Below are 15,719 nucleotides of genomic sequence, written 5' to 3'. Positions count from 1 at the left end.
TTAGTTGCCTGTTAGCACTGCATTGTCGTCACGGTTCGTTTATTCTTAATTGTTTTGTCTTTTCTAAAGTTTCACTTCTTTAATAAATTATGTGGAACTCACAGTACGCTGCGCCTTGGTCCGACCACTATACAAACAACTGTGACAGTATCCCCCATATATATAACATTCTATTGGTTGCAAGAATTTTGTATAGTAATTTAAATTGAAAAATTCTACGTTTTGAATCCGGCGTTGTTTTGCGTATCAATTCATAAACCATGTGCCATGGAATGGGTACATCGAAAATCTCTTCCCAACTATTTTGCAACTTATATGGCACAGCTGTCAGTTTTGTGTTCCTTAAATGAAATTGGTATATGTTTTTATTTATCACACTTTTCTTTAACCATTTATGTTCTTTAATACAGGGCCGACATACAAGTTCCTTACTTTTTTCCCCTTCTACTTGCCTCTTCCATTTCTATGGTAATGCTGCAATTAATTGGTTGTAATTTTGGGTAGAGCAGACATTTCCATATGTCTGTGTTAGCTGTATGTGTGACATAACTCCACCAGTCCTATTTATGATATCATTCACTAAAATTATACTTTTGTTTTTTAAATTTCTTTGAAAAATCATTTTTTTTTATCAATTAGTATATTTCAGTTTAGCCACAATATTTGTTGTATTATTTGTTCTGTTTTTCAGTGGGATTAAACTGAGATTTGCTACAACTTTCTAAGGCTTGTTTTAAAAAAGAACGATATTTTTGGAGATTATTTCCTTTTTAAACAATCGAAAGTGAGCAGGTGTATCTGAATAAGAGAAAAAAGGCCCTTCTTGAACATAGGATGAGACATTCTTACCAATTTACTAGAGAACCAGTTTGGATTCAAGTATAACTTTTGTATGATGACGCCTTTAGTGAGAGGTCTAATGCTTTAATATTTAATCATTTCTGTCCTCCGAATTCATATTCGTTATATAAATAGGCTCTTTTTATTTTGTCTGGCTTGCCGTTCCAAATAAAATTGAATATTTTTTGTTCATATAATTTAAAAAGCAGGTCACTAGGTGTAGGCAAACCATAAGCAACTAGGTTAAACTGTGATATGACTAAAGAGTTAATCATGGGGGTGATTTTTTCACAAATGACAGTTTATTTTCCTTTCCCATGGTAGCAAGATCTATATTCTATTTTTTGCTAACTTGTCTTTAAAAATTATTAGTGATGTAACGCTTGTCGTGGTTGGAAGAAGAGGAGGGGGACCAAAGCTGCAGCGTGGTAGTGTCCATATTCATTTAATAATTGACACAAGAATACAAAAATAACAATGTAAATGATACAAAACGAAAACGAAACAGTCCCGTATGGTGAAAACACAGACACAGGAAAACAACCACCCACAAAACACAAAGGAAAACAGGCTACCTAAATATGGCTCCCAATCAGAGACAACGACTGACACCTGCCTCTGATTGGGAACCATACTAGGCCAAACACATAGAAATATAACCATAGAACAAAACATAGAAAAACAACATAGAATGCCCACCCCAACTCACGCTCTGACCAAACTAAAATAAAGACATAAAAAAGGAACTAAGGTCAGAACGTGACAAGTGAGAAATTCTTTCTTTTGGGATTTGTATACCGAGTATGTCCACATCTCCGTCTGACCATTTAATTGGTCAACTACATGGTAATGTGAAATTAGATTTTTTTTGTTATCCAATACATAACACTGGTTTTAATCCAGAGAGGATAGCAAAAGTATCTAGATCCTCTATGAGGCCGTGGAGAAATTCTAATTGTGGTTTTAAAAGAGAACATGAATCATCAGCGTAAAATGACACCTTCGTTTTTAAGCCACAGATTTCTAATCCCTTAATATTATTGTTTAATCTAATTTTAACAGCTAACATTTCGATGGTAATAATAAATAGATATGCCGATAGTGGGCAACCTTGTTTTACTCCTCTAGATAGTTTTAAACTTTCTGAGATGTAGCCATTATTTACTATTTTACACCTAGGGTTACTATACATAATTTTAACCCATTTTATAAGAGATTCCCCAAAATTAAAATATTCTAGGCATTTATATATAAACTCCAGTCGTACTTTATCAAAAGCATTTTCAAAATCAGCTATGAGAACCAGGCCTGGTGTCCCTGATATTTCATAGTATTCTAATGTTTCCAGTACTTGTCTTATATTATCTCCAATGTATCGTCCATGTAAAACACCTGTCTGATTAGGATGAATAATATCTGACAATTCGTTTTAATTCTATGCACCAGGCATTTTGCTAGGATTTTTGAATCACAACACTGAAGTGTAAGAAAGAGGTCTCCAATTTTTTTAATGGACTGGATCTTTATATATACCATTTGGGTCCTGTTTCAGTAATAATGATATCAGATCTTCTTGTTGCGTGTCTGATAATCTACCATTTATATAGGAGTGGTTAAAACAAGCTAATTATGGTCCTCTGAGTATATAAAAAAAAAGTTTTGTATACTTCCACTGGTATACCATCCAGCCCTGGAGTTTTCCCATCCTTAAAGGCCCCAATTGCATCAAGAAGTTCCTCCTCTGTAATTTAGCCTTCACATGAGTCTTTCTGTACAGATGTTAATTTTACATTATTATTAGGGGAAAAAATCCATACAATTAGTTTCAGTTAGTGGAGATGGAGGAGACTGAAAGAGTCCATATATTAATATGGACTCTTTTGATCTAAATTGCTTTTGTTTTATAGATGAGTACTGAATTGCATGGCCTCTGAAGGCACACTTAAAAGTGTCCCATACAATAAGGGGATCTGCTGTACCTATGTTATGTCTGAAAAAGTCAGTTATAAATTCTCATGTCCTAGTTCTAACCAATTTATCATCTAGTAGGCTTTGATTAAATTTCCAATATCCTCGCCCACGTGGAAATTCTGTAAGAGTAATATATATGCCAATTATGTGACGATCCGACCGCATTCTGTCCCCTATCAACACTTTTTAAACTTTTGGTGCCAGAGAGAATGACATAAGAAAGTAGTCAAGATGATTAGCTTGATTAAGCCTCCGCCATGTATATCTCACTAGGTCAGGGTATTTAAGTATCCATATATCCACTAATTCCAATATATCCATGACATTCATGATTTCCTTAAGTGCCTGAGGGTGGTAGTTTGTAGTGTGATTTCCTTTACGGTCCATAGAGGTATTTAAGACCGTATTAAAATCTCCCACTATAATAATAGAGTCTAGTGTTGCTTGAAGAGTTGATCAATTCTTATATATATTGTCAAAGAAGCTTGGATCATCATTATTTGGACTGTATAGGTTAACAAGCCATATCTGTTTATTGTCCAATAACATATTTTAAATAATCCATCTCCCTTGATGATCTGTTTGGACAATTTGCACATTTGGATCAAAATTACTGTTAATTAAAACCATCACCCCTTTTGAATTTCATTGCCCATGGGAGAAATATATTTCACTCCCCAGTCCTTTTTCCACAAAACCTCATCTAAAATTGTTGAATGGGTTTCCTGTAAACAATAGATATTATATTCCTTTGTAACGGCTCTCCTCCTCCTCCTCTTCATCCGAAGAGGAGGAGCATGGATTGAACCAAGACGCAGCGTTATGATACGACATGATATTTATTTAACCAAGACAAAAAACGAACTAAACTTGATACAAAACAAAATAACAAAAACGAATGTAGACAGACCTGGACTACGAACTTACATGAAACACGAAGAACGCACGAACAGGAAAAATGACTACATAAAACGAACAAACAAACAAAACCGAAAACAGTCCCGTGTGGCGTAACATACACAGACACTGACACAGGAGACAATCACCCACAAACAAACAGTGTGAACAGCCAACCTATATATGGTTCTCAATCAGAGGAAAACGTCAAACACCTGTCTCTGATTGAGAACCATATAAGGCTAATTACAAGTGACCTAAACATAGAAACACAAAACATAGAATGCCCACCCCAACTCACGCCCTGACCAACTAAACACATACAAAAATAACATAAAACAGGTCAGGAACGTGACATCCTTCTCTTTTAACCAGGTAAATACTGATCTGAGGCTGCTATTGAATCTGATCGGCCTGTCAGGAATCGAGCTCACCCGCTCTGTAAATTTCGATATTAGTGTCCCTTAAAAATATTCACATATTAGAGATGCAAGCTAACAACCAGCTTGGATAACAAAACTATGTAGTTAACTAGCTAGCTCGCTCGCTTACAAGATTTGCCAAGTTAGTTGCGTTGTTGCTTGCATGCAATTGGCACTGGTCTTCGGGGTGGCACACATCCTGGGAGACAGGGCTGCCTGTCAGGGATCGTTCAGGGTAATTTATAGACTGATAATGAGCTCCAAACACTAATGAAAGCATGACGTTAACATGAAATGTAGAATCCCTTAGTGTAGCAATCAATAAAAACGTATGTGCTGATCCACCGTGGGCTCTGCCGCCTCAGCCATACTGTCAATCTATCATCAATACGTCTAGTCCTATTTATAGAGTCTATTTCGTAATCTCGACAGAAACAAATTTTGTTATGTCATGATCGTGTCAAAATTCTCGTGATCTCAACAAAACAACTTTATTATGTAGTGATCATAAATATGTGATCTCGACATAACAAGGGAATTGCTTTTTGATTCATATGTCCTTTCTGGACTTCCGTAGGATTCAGCAGGGGTCTACAATGTTCCTGCAATACTGCCTTGATGTCTGTTGGGGGCAGCAGCTGTCTACTCTTTCATTGTAGAATACTGATAGGTTTCAGTGATAAATGCAAGGTACATTTACAGTCTTGGGACAGAGACAAATATGCTGTAGACTGCTGTGTATACTCAGCCCTGCTGTCTTGAAAGATATTGGTTCCATGTACTTTCTCCATAACCATACATTAAATCTTAACTTTTGCTTTTACATTGTTGTCTGATCTCATCTCTGGTTCTACACTTGACACCTGGATCTGAAAAATCCCAACAACATGCACACCCACTTCGGTCTGACACAGACACACACAGACAGACACAGACAGACACAGACAGACACAGACAGACACAGACAGACACAGACAGACACAGACAGACACAGACACAGACACAGACACAGACACCACAGCCAAGACCACAGAACACACAGACACACAGACACAGACACAGACACAGACCACAGACACAGACACAGACACACGACACGACACACACACAGACACACACACACACACACACACACACACACACAACACACACACACACACACACACACACACACACACACACACACACACACAGACCACAGACACAGACACAGCACACACACACACACCACACAACACACACACACACACAACACACACACACACACACACACACGTGAGAGAGCGAGAGAAAGACAAAAAGCAACTTAAATAAGAGACTAATAAGCTTACCGTCTGATAACACATTCTGTTTTCCATTTAATAAATTACACACTGTTTGAAACAACCTTGCAATCTTATCATGCTTTACCAAAAAATAATTACTTTGGAGTGACAAATGAATGAGCGAGAGAGACTGTGCTACTGAATTAACTGGCAGCTATGATTTGGTCTGAAAATTGACAAAAACAAAACAATAAAACGCATGACATCATCATACATTCCATAAATTAAAAAGCAAATGAAAATGCGCATTGTTTTCATCCAAATACTAATCAGTGGAATATGAAGAGACATAACTGCTGTTCATTGTCAAGCCTACCTCAGATTATCAAGAGTGTAGCCAAGATTAAATTCAATTCAATATAAAGGTTTCTGATACAAAAACACACTTAGTGCGTTGTCCTCCTACAACAAGAAGTCTGTCATTATAGCACAAATTCTTTCTTCCTTTCTCTCATTCTTACATACTGTACGTTTCCAGATGCAGTTTCCTTATAAGAATATATGCCATTTAGCAGACGCTTTTATCCAAAGCAATTTACAGTCATACATGCATTTTTACGTATGAGTGGCTGCGGGAAGCGAACCTAGAACTCTGGCAGTGCAAGCGCCATGCTCTACAAAACTGAGCCATACAAGACCACTTTTGGCTTGTGCCTCTGAGTCACACACACTCATACAGTAGACACACTCTTACCACACAATCATAGTCACTCACTCACACAGCAGCAGCCATACCAGATGAAAGAAAACATAATACTTTGCCACTCAATTATTGTGATGGATAACTGAAATATAGATCCAAATTACAATAACTGAAATACAGATGCAAATTACAATCTGATAATGACATAAAATTACATCATTGCAGCTGTGGTGTTTGAACAGGTGGCGAAGAACTGCCTAGCATCATAAATCTGTCAAAACATAAGCATCCAAACTGTTCTCCAAATGAGCCCATCTAGATGGATGAAGGACATAACATACATTATTGATTAACAGACAATGCAGTGGAGTTTATCAATTATTTTCTCGGTGAGATGCGATAGTCCTCAGAAATCTGGTATTTGTGCTCAGTATTCAAAGCTAATGTGCAATGTCATTATGTTTGTTTCACAGCTTCAATCTTTCTAGAATGTTGTCTGGGATTGTCAGTTTATTCATGATGTATGACAAGCCATGACAAGATTCATATTAGTCTCTTTGTTTAAATTTTTCTCATGTTGATTCATGATCAGTAGGTATTTTTGTTTACTGATTGCATATTCCTACACTGATATATTGCAAATAATGAGGCACAACCAGGGGTGTCCTACAACTCAAAAATCTGAGGGGACAGAAAGAATGTGAGTTGGCGAATTTTGCATTTTTCAAACACCTGAAACAGCTTTTTCTTGCAGTCTAGAGTCATAATCATTATGCTTAATTCTATGTAAATAAAAATCTGCCTATTTTTCTACATACTGTATCTATAAGCACATCTCTTGAGCTGTCTGTATCCTCCTGACTGGTGGTTATTTCCTTAAAGAAACTAAATACGCTAGTCTGCATCTCTGCTAAAATCTGGGTAAAAGATTGAATAAGGTTTTGAGGTCCTTTATGAAAGTTTTGGCACTAATTTAGCTAATTTAACCTCTGCCAAATGTTTTGTAGTTGTAAAAAACAATTATGCAAGCAAGGATCAGAGAAAAACACAAGCTCTGATGGATAGGGCTTTTTCTTCCAACCAATCAGCTGAGGTGCTGTCATTCTGGAACGCGCTTTCATGTTTCACAGGGTTCCGGTCTGAAAGCACATTTTCCACTGTGCTAAATATGGATCAAATTTGTAAAAATGACTAGCTAGCTAAATGATATTCACAGAATTTGAAAGCTACAATACGGAATTGGTGAGGAAGATGAAGGGAATAATTTTTTTAAGTGTTTCCACATAGCATAACTGCTACAAAGCTGATGCTAGCTAGCTAGCCTCTTATCTATTGACATTACATGGCTGGTTAGCTAACGTTAGCTAGCTAGCATTAGAGCTTTCTGGCTAGTCTGTGGTTAGTGGTTCTTACGTTGTGTAACAGAGTAATACTTTTGGTCTATCTGTGTACTTGTCATTTGGTAGAGACTAAAATTTGTTTAGAAAATAACTGTTGGCTCTGTGTATATTTGGTGTGTAGTTGCTTGGCTTTGCTAGTTAGCAAGTTGAGATCTCTGTTAGCTAGCGTGCTAATAAAGTTTTAAGGACAACAGGCTAGCTCCCTGTAGAATCAAGCCAAGATGGGATGGGGAAGAAGATTAGATGTGCAGTTGCTTCATCTGGCTGATGCAGTGCCCAGATGAGATGAGAGCTAACTGCTACACAGATAAAATAGTCATCTGCATCTGCAGACCAGCGAAGAGGACCAAAGCCAGCATTGAGTGAGCTAGCTAGAACAACATCAACTAGCTAGCTATAATATCAGATAAACATTTTCAGGAAAAGCATGGATAGAGCTAGCTACCTGTAGTAATTGTGTTATTTTAAACCACCTCATTCATATCATCTGTTTCTGTGTTACATTCCATATTATGTTTTAATATATCTGCACTGTATTGCTATCTGTCTGTTGTACAAATCATCAGCATGAACAATACTGAATTCTGTTTGAATTGTCAAGTCAAATCATCAAATCAAATCAAGTTTATTTTATATAGCCCTTAGTACATCAGCTAATATCTCGAAGTGTTGTACAGAAACCCAGCCTAAAACCCCAAACAGCAAGCAATGCAGGTGTAGAAGCACGGTGGCTAGGAAAAACTCCCTAGAAAGGCCAAAACCTAGGAAGAAACCTAGAGAGGAACCAGGCTATGAGGGGTGGCCAGTCCTCTTCTGGCTGTGCCGGGTGGAGATTATAACAGAACTATGCCAAGATGTTCATAAGTTGTCACGAATCCCGCTTCCTGAGTCTGTTTTTGCCTGTGTTCTGTCCTGGAGTGTTTTTCCGGTGTCCTGGAACGCACCCTGTCTGGTTGCCGGGCGACGTAGCTAGTTGGGAGATCTCTGATTACCCGCACCTGTATCCCATCAGCTATCTGCACACCTGGTCCTGATCATCACCCCTCCACTTTATAAGCTCTGACCTGACATCCATTCCCTGCCGGATCGTTAGCCATGAACAGTATGTTGTGCCAGCGTATCAGCCTCCAGTTTGATAGAGTTTGTTTTGTTGTTTGTACGTCTTGCTTGCCTTGAACTTACCTCCGTTTTTTCTGTCTACAGTCATTCACCCGGAACACTCATCCCATCCCTACCTGGTCGTCGGTGACTTCAGTTACTTCCTTGGATCTGCTTACTCAATTCCATCAACTCACCTCCGCTGCCCGCTCCGCTACTTGGATTTTTCTATCACTACATTTACACTTGTAAATAAATACTCACCTTCGTCTTACTCTCCTTGTCCTGGTCTGCTTCTGGGTTCTACTTTAGAGAATCGTGACATAAGTGACAAGCATGGTCAAATAATAATCATGAATAATTTTCAGTTGGCTTTTCATAGCCGATCATTAAGAGTTGAAAATAGCAGGTCTGGGACAGGTGGCGGTTCCATAACCGCAGGCAGAACAGTTGAAACTGGAATAGCAGCAAGGCCAGGTGGACTGGGGACAGCAAGGAGTCATCATGCCCGGTAGTCCTGACGTATGGTCCTAGGGCTCAGGTCCTCCGAGAGACGAGAAATAGAATGAGAGAAGGAGAGAATTATATGAGAGCCAAGATTTTCAAAATGTTCAATAAATGACAAGCATGGTCAAATAATAATCAGGAATAAATGTCAGTTGGTTTTCATAGCCGATCATTAAGAGTTTGAACAGCAGGTCTGGGACAGGTAGGGGTTCCAATAACCGCAGGCAGAACAGTTGAAACTGGAATAGCAGCAAGGCCAGGCGGATGGGGACAGCAAGGAGTCATCATGCCGGGTTTGCCGTGACGTATGGTCCTAGGGCTCAGGTTCTCCGAGAGAGAGAAAGAAAGGAGAACGAGAGAATTAGAGAGAGCATACTTAAATTCACACAGGACACTGGATAGGATAGGAGAAGTACTCCAGGTATAACCAACTGACCCTAGCCCCCCGACACATAACTACTGCAGCATAATAACTGGAGGCTGAGACAGGAGGGGTCAGGAGACACTGTGGCCCAACAGAAGAAACCCCCGACAGGGCCAAACAGGAAGGATATAACCCCCCCACTTTGCAAAAGCACAGCCCACACCACTAGAGGGATATCTTCAACCACCAACTTACAATCCTGAGACAAGGCCGAGTATAGCCCACAAGATCTCCACCACAGCACAAACCAAGGGGGGGCGCCAACCCAGACAGGAAGATACGTCAGTACCTCAACCCACTCAAGTGACGCACCCCTCCCAGGGACGGCATGAAAGAGCACCAGTAAGCCAGTGACTCAGCCCCTGTAATAGGGTTAGAGGCAGAGAATCCCAGTGGAGAGAGGGGAACCGGCCAGGCAGAGACAGCAAGGCGGTTCGTTGCTCCAGAGCCTTTCCGTTCACCTTCACACTCCTGGGCCAGACTACACTCAATCATATGACTTACTGAAGAGATAAGTCTTCAGTAGACTTAAAGGTTGAGACCGCAGTCTGCGTCTCTCACATGGGTAGGCAGACCGTTCCATAAAAATGGAGATCTATAGAGAGAAAGTCTGCCTCCCGCTGTTTGCTTAGAAATTCTGGAACAATTAGGAGGCCTGCGTCTTGTGACCGTAGCGTACGTATAGGTATGTACGCAGGACCAACTCGGAAAGATAGGTAGGAGCAAGCCCATGTAACGCTTTATAGGTTAACAGTAAAACCTTGAAATCAGCCCTTGCCTTAACAGGAAGCCAGTGTAGGGAAGCTAGCACTGGAGTAATATGATCAAATTTCTTGGTTCTAGTCGAGGATTCTAGGCAGCCGTATTTAGCACTAACTGAAGTTTATTTAGTGCTTTATCCGGTAGTCCGGAAAGTAGAGCATTGCAGTAGTCTACCTAGGAAGTAACAAATGCATGGATGAACTTTTCTGCATCATTTTTGGACAGAAAATTTCAGATTTTTGCAATGTTACGTAGATGGAAAAAGCTGTCCTTGAAACAGTCTTGATATGTTCGTCAAAAGAGAGATCAGGGTCAAGAGGTAACGCCGAGGTCCTTCACAGTTTTTTTGAGACGACTTTACAACCATCAAGATTAATTTAACAGAAGATCTCTTTGTTTTGGGACCTAGAACAAGCATCTCTGTTTTGTTCCGAGTTTAAAAGTAGAAAGTTTGCGCATCCACTTCCTTATGTCTGAAACACAGGTTCTAGCGAGGGCAATTTTGGGGCTTCACCATGTTTCATGAAATGTACAGCTGTGTGTCATCCGCATAGCAGTGAAGTTGTAACATTATGTTTTCGAATAACATCCCAAGAGGTAAAATATATAGTGAAAACAATAGTGGTCCTAAAAACGGAACTTGTGGAACACCGAAATGTACAGTTGATTGGTCAGAGAACAAACCATCTCACAGAGACAAACTAATATCTTTCCGACAGGAGTAAGATCTAAACCAGGCCAGAAACTTGTCCGTGTAGACCAATTTGGGTTTCAGTCTCTCCAAAAGAATTGTGTCGATCGGGTGTGCTAAAGGCGCAGCAACTAAGGTCCTAGTAGCATATCGAGGACAGTCATGCAGAGCCTTCGTCTGACGCCATTAAAAGGTATTTACCACCTTCCACAAGTGCAGTCTCAGTGCTATGCACTGGGGTCCTAACACCAGACTGAAGCATTTCGTATACATTGTTTGTCTTCAGGAAGGCAGTGAGTTGCTGCGCAACAGCTTTTTCTAAAAATTTTGAGAGGAATGGAAGATTCGATATAGGCCGATAGTTTTTTATATTTTCCGGGTCAAGGTTTGGCTTTTTCAAGAGAGGCTTTATTACTGCCACTTTTAGTGAGTTTGGTACACATCCGGTGGATAGAGAGCCGTTTATTATGTTCAACATAAGTGGCAGTAATAAAGCCTCTCTTGAAAAAGCCAAACCTTGACCCGGAAAATATAAAAAAGTGGACTGAATTCTCATTCAAATAATGTTATGCCTCTCTTTCGGATCTGCTAAGCACACCTCTGCCTCTGCTAGCCACACAACCACTGCCTCTGAGTGATTGGGTAAGCTCCTTCCTGGCTGGCCCTGTCCAGGGCTGACATTGGACAGGGCCACAGTGCCACCCAACACCCCTGTCTCAGTCCCCAGTGTGGTGTCTTTGGCTATGCCGGATTAAGTGATATGACATGCTATTCTATAAAATCGTTTCTCTGTAATTAATATGACCTGATTAAGCTAATCAGGTAAATGTAATTAACTAGAAAGTCGGGGCACCACGAAATAATGTTTATAGAGCTGTTATCTTCCGAATAAACTCTTAAAGACCTAGTAATCTTTTACATCAGTCGCAGTCAATATTTAATCGTCACTTTCTTCAGTCTCATCTGAAAGTTGTAAATTCTTGGTTATCTTCACGAACCCTGGCTAACAAGTTGAATCAGCAATACAAAATTTGGTTTAATTATTTATTTACTAAATACCTAAATAATCACACAGAATTACATCTACACAGAATGGATCATACATTGATTACAAATTATGTCATAAAGGAAAACGTCCCTAGCGGACGGAACAGATATGACGGCTGGTTACACAAAGAAAGGGGGTTGGGTTTTGAATGAAAGTGCGGGAAGACTGAGGAACAAAGAGATTTTGTATCTCTATCAGGCCATAGGCAGCTATGCTATCGTCAATACAGTATCTTTTGCATTCTAAATAACCGCCCATTTGAAAAAGGAAAATGCAATAAATATTTACTCTGAGCTGCGCTTCGGTAGATTGGTCGTAGATGTACGGCCGGGTTGTCCAGCATGGATCTCTTGTCCTCTGAAAAATGTCTAGTGGTGAACTGGAGCTTGGTAGAATGGATACTCTGTCCGTCCTCTCCTAGGCCATGTTTACAGCTGCTGTTGCTAACGCAACGGCTAGGAGGTATCACTTCTTTAGTGAATAAGAGTTCAAAGTTCATACCAAGTTGCCATACTTTTAAGCTTGTGCTATATTCTGTCTGGTATAGTCGAAATTCATCCTTTCGGCGTGTCAATCCTCACATTGAACACAATGTTAATTTCGTTAGGTTATTATCTGAGCCCTTTTAACGTAGGACCGTCGTCCTCATGTCCTCGGAACAGAAAGTAGAATTTTCATCAACGGGTTTATATAGTGGTGAAAGAAGCGCGTGTTTCATAGTTTACAACCAAAGTCTGTTCACTTGGGCGGGGCCTCTGAGTGAGCAGAGTTTCTCTATGACAAATCGTTCTCTCATTTAAGAAGCTAAAATTACACATTTAATCTTTTTACAAATAGTTTCATATTTAAACATTTAAGTTGCACAACAATTCCATGTGAATCTGATAACTAGAATGTGTCGACTTTCCAAGATACAGTTTATGTCATCCTGTCATTAGTAGTAATGTCTCAGGCAACAACTATTCTGAGATCATATTCATTAAGTACCAACGCATATTTTTAACTGGTTGGATTACCGAAATATGGTTCCGTTTCCCACCTTTCGATGTTACCAGACTCTCAATGTTACAAAGGCTTTACAAGAGTCAACTCTATAGAGTAGAGAGAGAGAAAAGGGGAAAGGTATTTATGGTGGTCATAAACCTCCCAAAACAGGCCAACGTCATGACACCAGTAATTATTATGCAATAGTTAATGTGCCGGGGGCTAGGGTCAACTTGTCTTATCTGGACACTTATTCACAAAGTATCTTAGAGTAGGAGTGCTGATCGAGGATCAGTTTGACATTTTAGATCATAGTGAAACAAATTATATTGACTGATGGGACCTGACCCTAGGATTTACAGGATGTACCTCAGTGTTTTACCCAAAAGGCTCAGACTTTTCTGTGTCAATCTACACGGGCTGGCACATGTGTCTCACTGATCCATGGCTCTGGCGGACCTGCTCTCACTTGGGGCCAAAGCCAGGCCACTAGTACTTTTCAGCCTGCATTTATATAACAATGGTTAACTGTGAACTTTAACATCTCACAAAGCAACTGTTTTGATTATGCAGAGGTTGTTGATTCTGCTCTTCACAAGTCCTCACTGTCAGCCCTAGCTATGGAAACATCATTTCCCTAGTATAACAGAAGGGTGTATACACTAGTGTAACACTGATGTTACAGTGGAAAAGCACCATTGGATGCTCTGTGAATGTGGGCCCTGATGTAATGTGTGATTTTAGACATGCTCCCACTAACAATCTGTTTCTCCCCTCCAGGAGGACCTGAGCCCCTGGTCGTGCTGCCATTCCGACTGCAGCTGTGGACCCCTGGCCTGATTTCACGGGGCGTTCTACCTTGTCTCAGACCCCTGATGGTCAAGTTTAGCCAGGTAGTCACTGTGCTTCTGCCTCTGCTTTGCTTGCTCTTTGGAGTTTCATGCTGGGTATCTGTAAACTTACTTTGTAACTGTTGATCAGGGCGGTCCTAATTAATGTGAGACAATATCCATGCATTTGAAACAAGAACAGTGAGTATTGTGTGAACGTTTAGCTGATCTGAAGTGGACTATATTTTAATTATTCGCTAGGATGACTAACATCCATCATTATCCATGACTACCATCTCCAGCCACCATCTACATGGAACAACAACATGTTGTATTTAGGATTAATATTCCCCTTTGTCAATAACAGATTCGACACATCATGGCAACATGCTTGACTGACATAATCTTCAAACATGTATTTAGACTTTATGGAGGATATGGGGGTGATGCTGTTGCCCATCAGATTTTGTATTATGCCAATATGTCAAAGTTATCAATTAGGAAGATGGTGCTGTTCACAATGACAAGTTCATGACTGTTGATGTTCACAGGACTCTCCTAATGCTATTTTGAAATAGCACCATGGATGAAGGAGGGGGAGGAAAACAGCTTCTCTCTACCACACCTTCACCAAGTCATCCAATGTTTGCTTCATGAATCATTTTTGCATCTTCTAAAATAAATATACAATATAATTATTAATTTTTTTATGCTGGATGTGATTAATTTAGCAGGTCTATAGTATAATGTATTGTTTTTAAATGTAGTCAAGTCAATTTGATTTTATGTCGTCTTTTCAAATGTTTGCTAAGATGATGTATGTTTGGTATTGTTGTTTTGTACATGCTGAAACAGTCATTAGTTTAAAACACCTAGGTAGAGCAGAGAGGACTTAAGAGTATGTGACTTTGCAACACATAGGTGTTTCATCTCCACACTGGGATGATTTTAATAGTGCGACACCAGACAGGCCTCATTCCGCTGAGGTAGGAGGATACCAGAAATAAATAAATAAATAAAAACAAAACGAATGAAAGACCACACAGGGCCACAGCACTTCAGAAGCACACAGACAACAAAAATATCCCTGGCATCAATATTTCAACTGACTCGGCTCGCTATTACAGTACCACAAATTTCAACTTATTTTAAGGTGGTTACAATTCCTATTGAGAGGCGTGGCTAGAAACAGCCAATGAATCTGCCAAAAGCTTCAGCACTATGTTTGTTAAAGTGAAAATCAGGAGATACCCTATTTGTTTGAGTTCCTCTGCAAAAATGTATAATTTAAAAAAACACTGAAATATCACATTTACATAAGTCTTCAGACCCTTTACTCAGTACTTTGTTGAAACACCTTTGGTAGCGATTACAGCCTCGAGTATTCTTGGATTTGACGCTACAAGCTTGGCACAACTGTATTTGGGGAGTTTCTGTTCATCTGTGCTTCGATCCTGACTAGTCTCACAGTCCCTGCAGCTATAAAATCCCCACAGCATGATGCTGCCACCACCATGCTTCACCATAGGGATGGTGCCAGGTTTCCTCCAGACGTGATGCTTGGCATTCAGGCCAAAGAGGTCAATCTTGGTTTCATCAGACCAGAGAATCTTGTTTCTCATGGTCTGAGAAGTTTTAGGTGCCTTTTGGCAAACCAAGTGGGCTATCATGTGCCTTTTACTAAGGAGTGGCTTCCGTCTGGCCACTCTACCATAAAGGCCTGATTGGTGGAGGGGTGCAGAGATGGTTGTCCTTCTGGAAGGTTCTCCCATCTCCACAGAGGAACTCTGGAGCTCTGTCAGAGTGACCATTGTGTTCTTGGTCACCTGACCAAGGCCCTTCTCCCCCGATTGCTCAGTTTGGCCGGGCGGCCAGCT

General features: G+C 40.0%; 2 long non-coding RNA genes across 3 annotated transcripts; both read left to right on the top strand.

Moving 5' to 3' along the window:
* The first annotated feature begins 7,214 nt into the window (after window positions 1–7,214).
* On the top strand, window positions 7,215–14,542 carry LOC111958519 (uncharacterized). 2 transcript variants are annotated; one of them, XR_002876546.1, is made up of 4 exons: window positions 7,215–7,340; window positions 11,574–11,622; window positions 13,793–13,905; window positions 14,394–14,542. It is a non-coding gene; the product is annotated as an uncharacterized lncRNA (long non-coding RNA). The 2 variants fall into 2 exon arrangements; XR_002876547.1 differs by lacking the exon at window positions 11,574–11,622.
* Window positions 8,374–8,870, top strand: LOC139023520 (uncharacterized). Its single transcript, XR_011474642.1, has 2 exons — window positions 8,374–8,600; window positions 8,702–8,870. It is a non-coding gene; the product is annotated as an uncharacterized lncRNA (long non-coding RNA).
* Window positions 14,543–15,719: the final 1,177 nt, after the last annotated feature.

Source organism: Salvelinus sp. IW2-2015, linkage group LG4p (assembly GCF_002910315.2).
Source record: "Salvelinus sp. IW2-2015 linkage group LG4p, ASM291031v2, whole genome shotgun sequence".
Classification (NCBI taxonomy): Eukaryota; Metazoa; Chordata; class Actinopteri; order Salmoniformes; family Salmonidae; genus Salvelinus; species Salvelinus sp. IW2-2015.
This window is presented reverse-complemented; position numbering and strand designations above follow the sequence as displayed.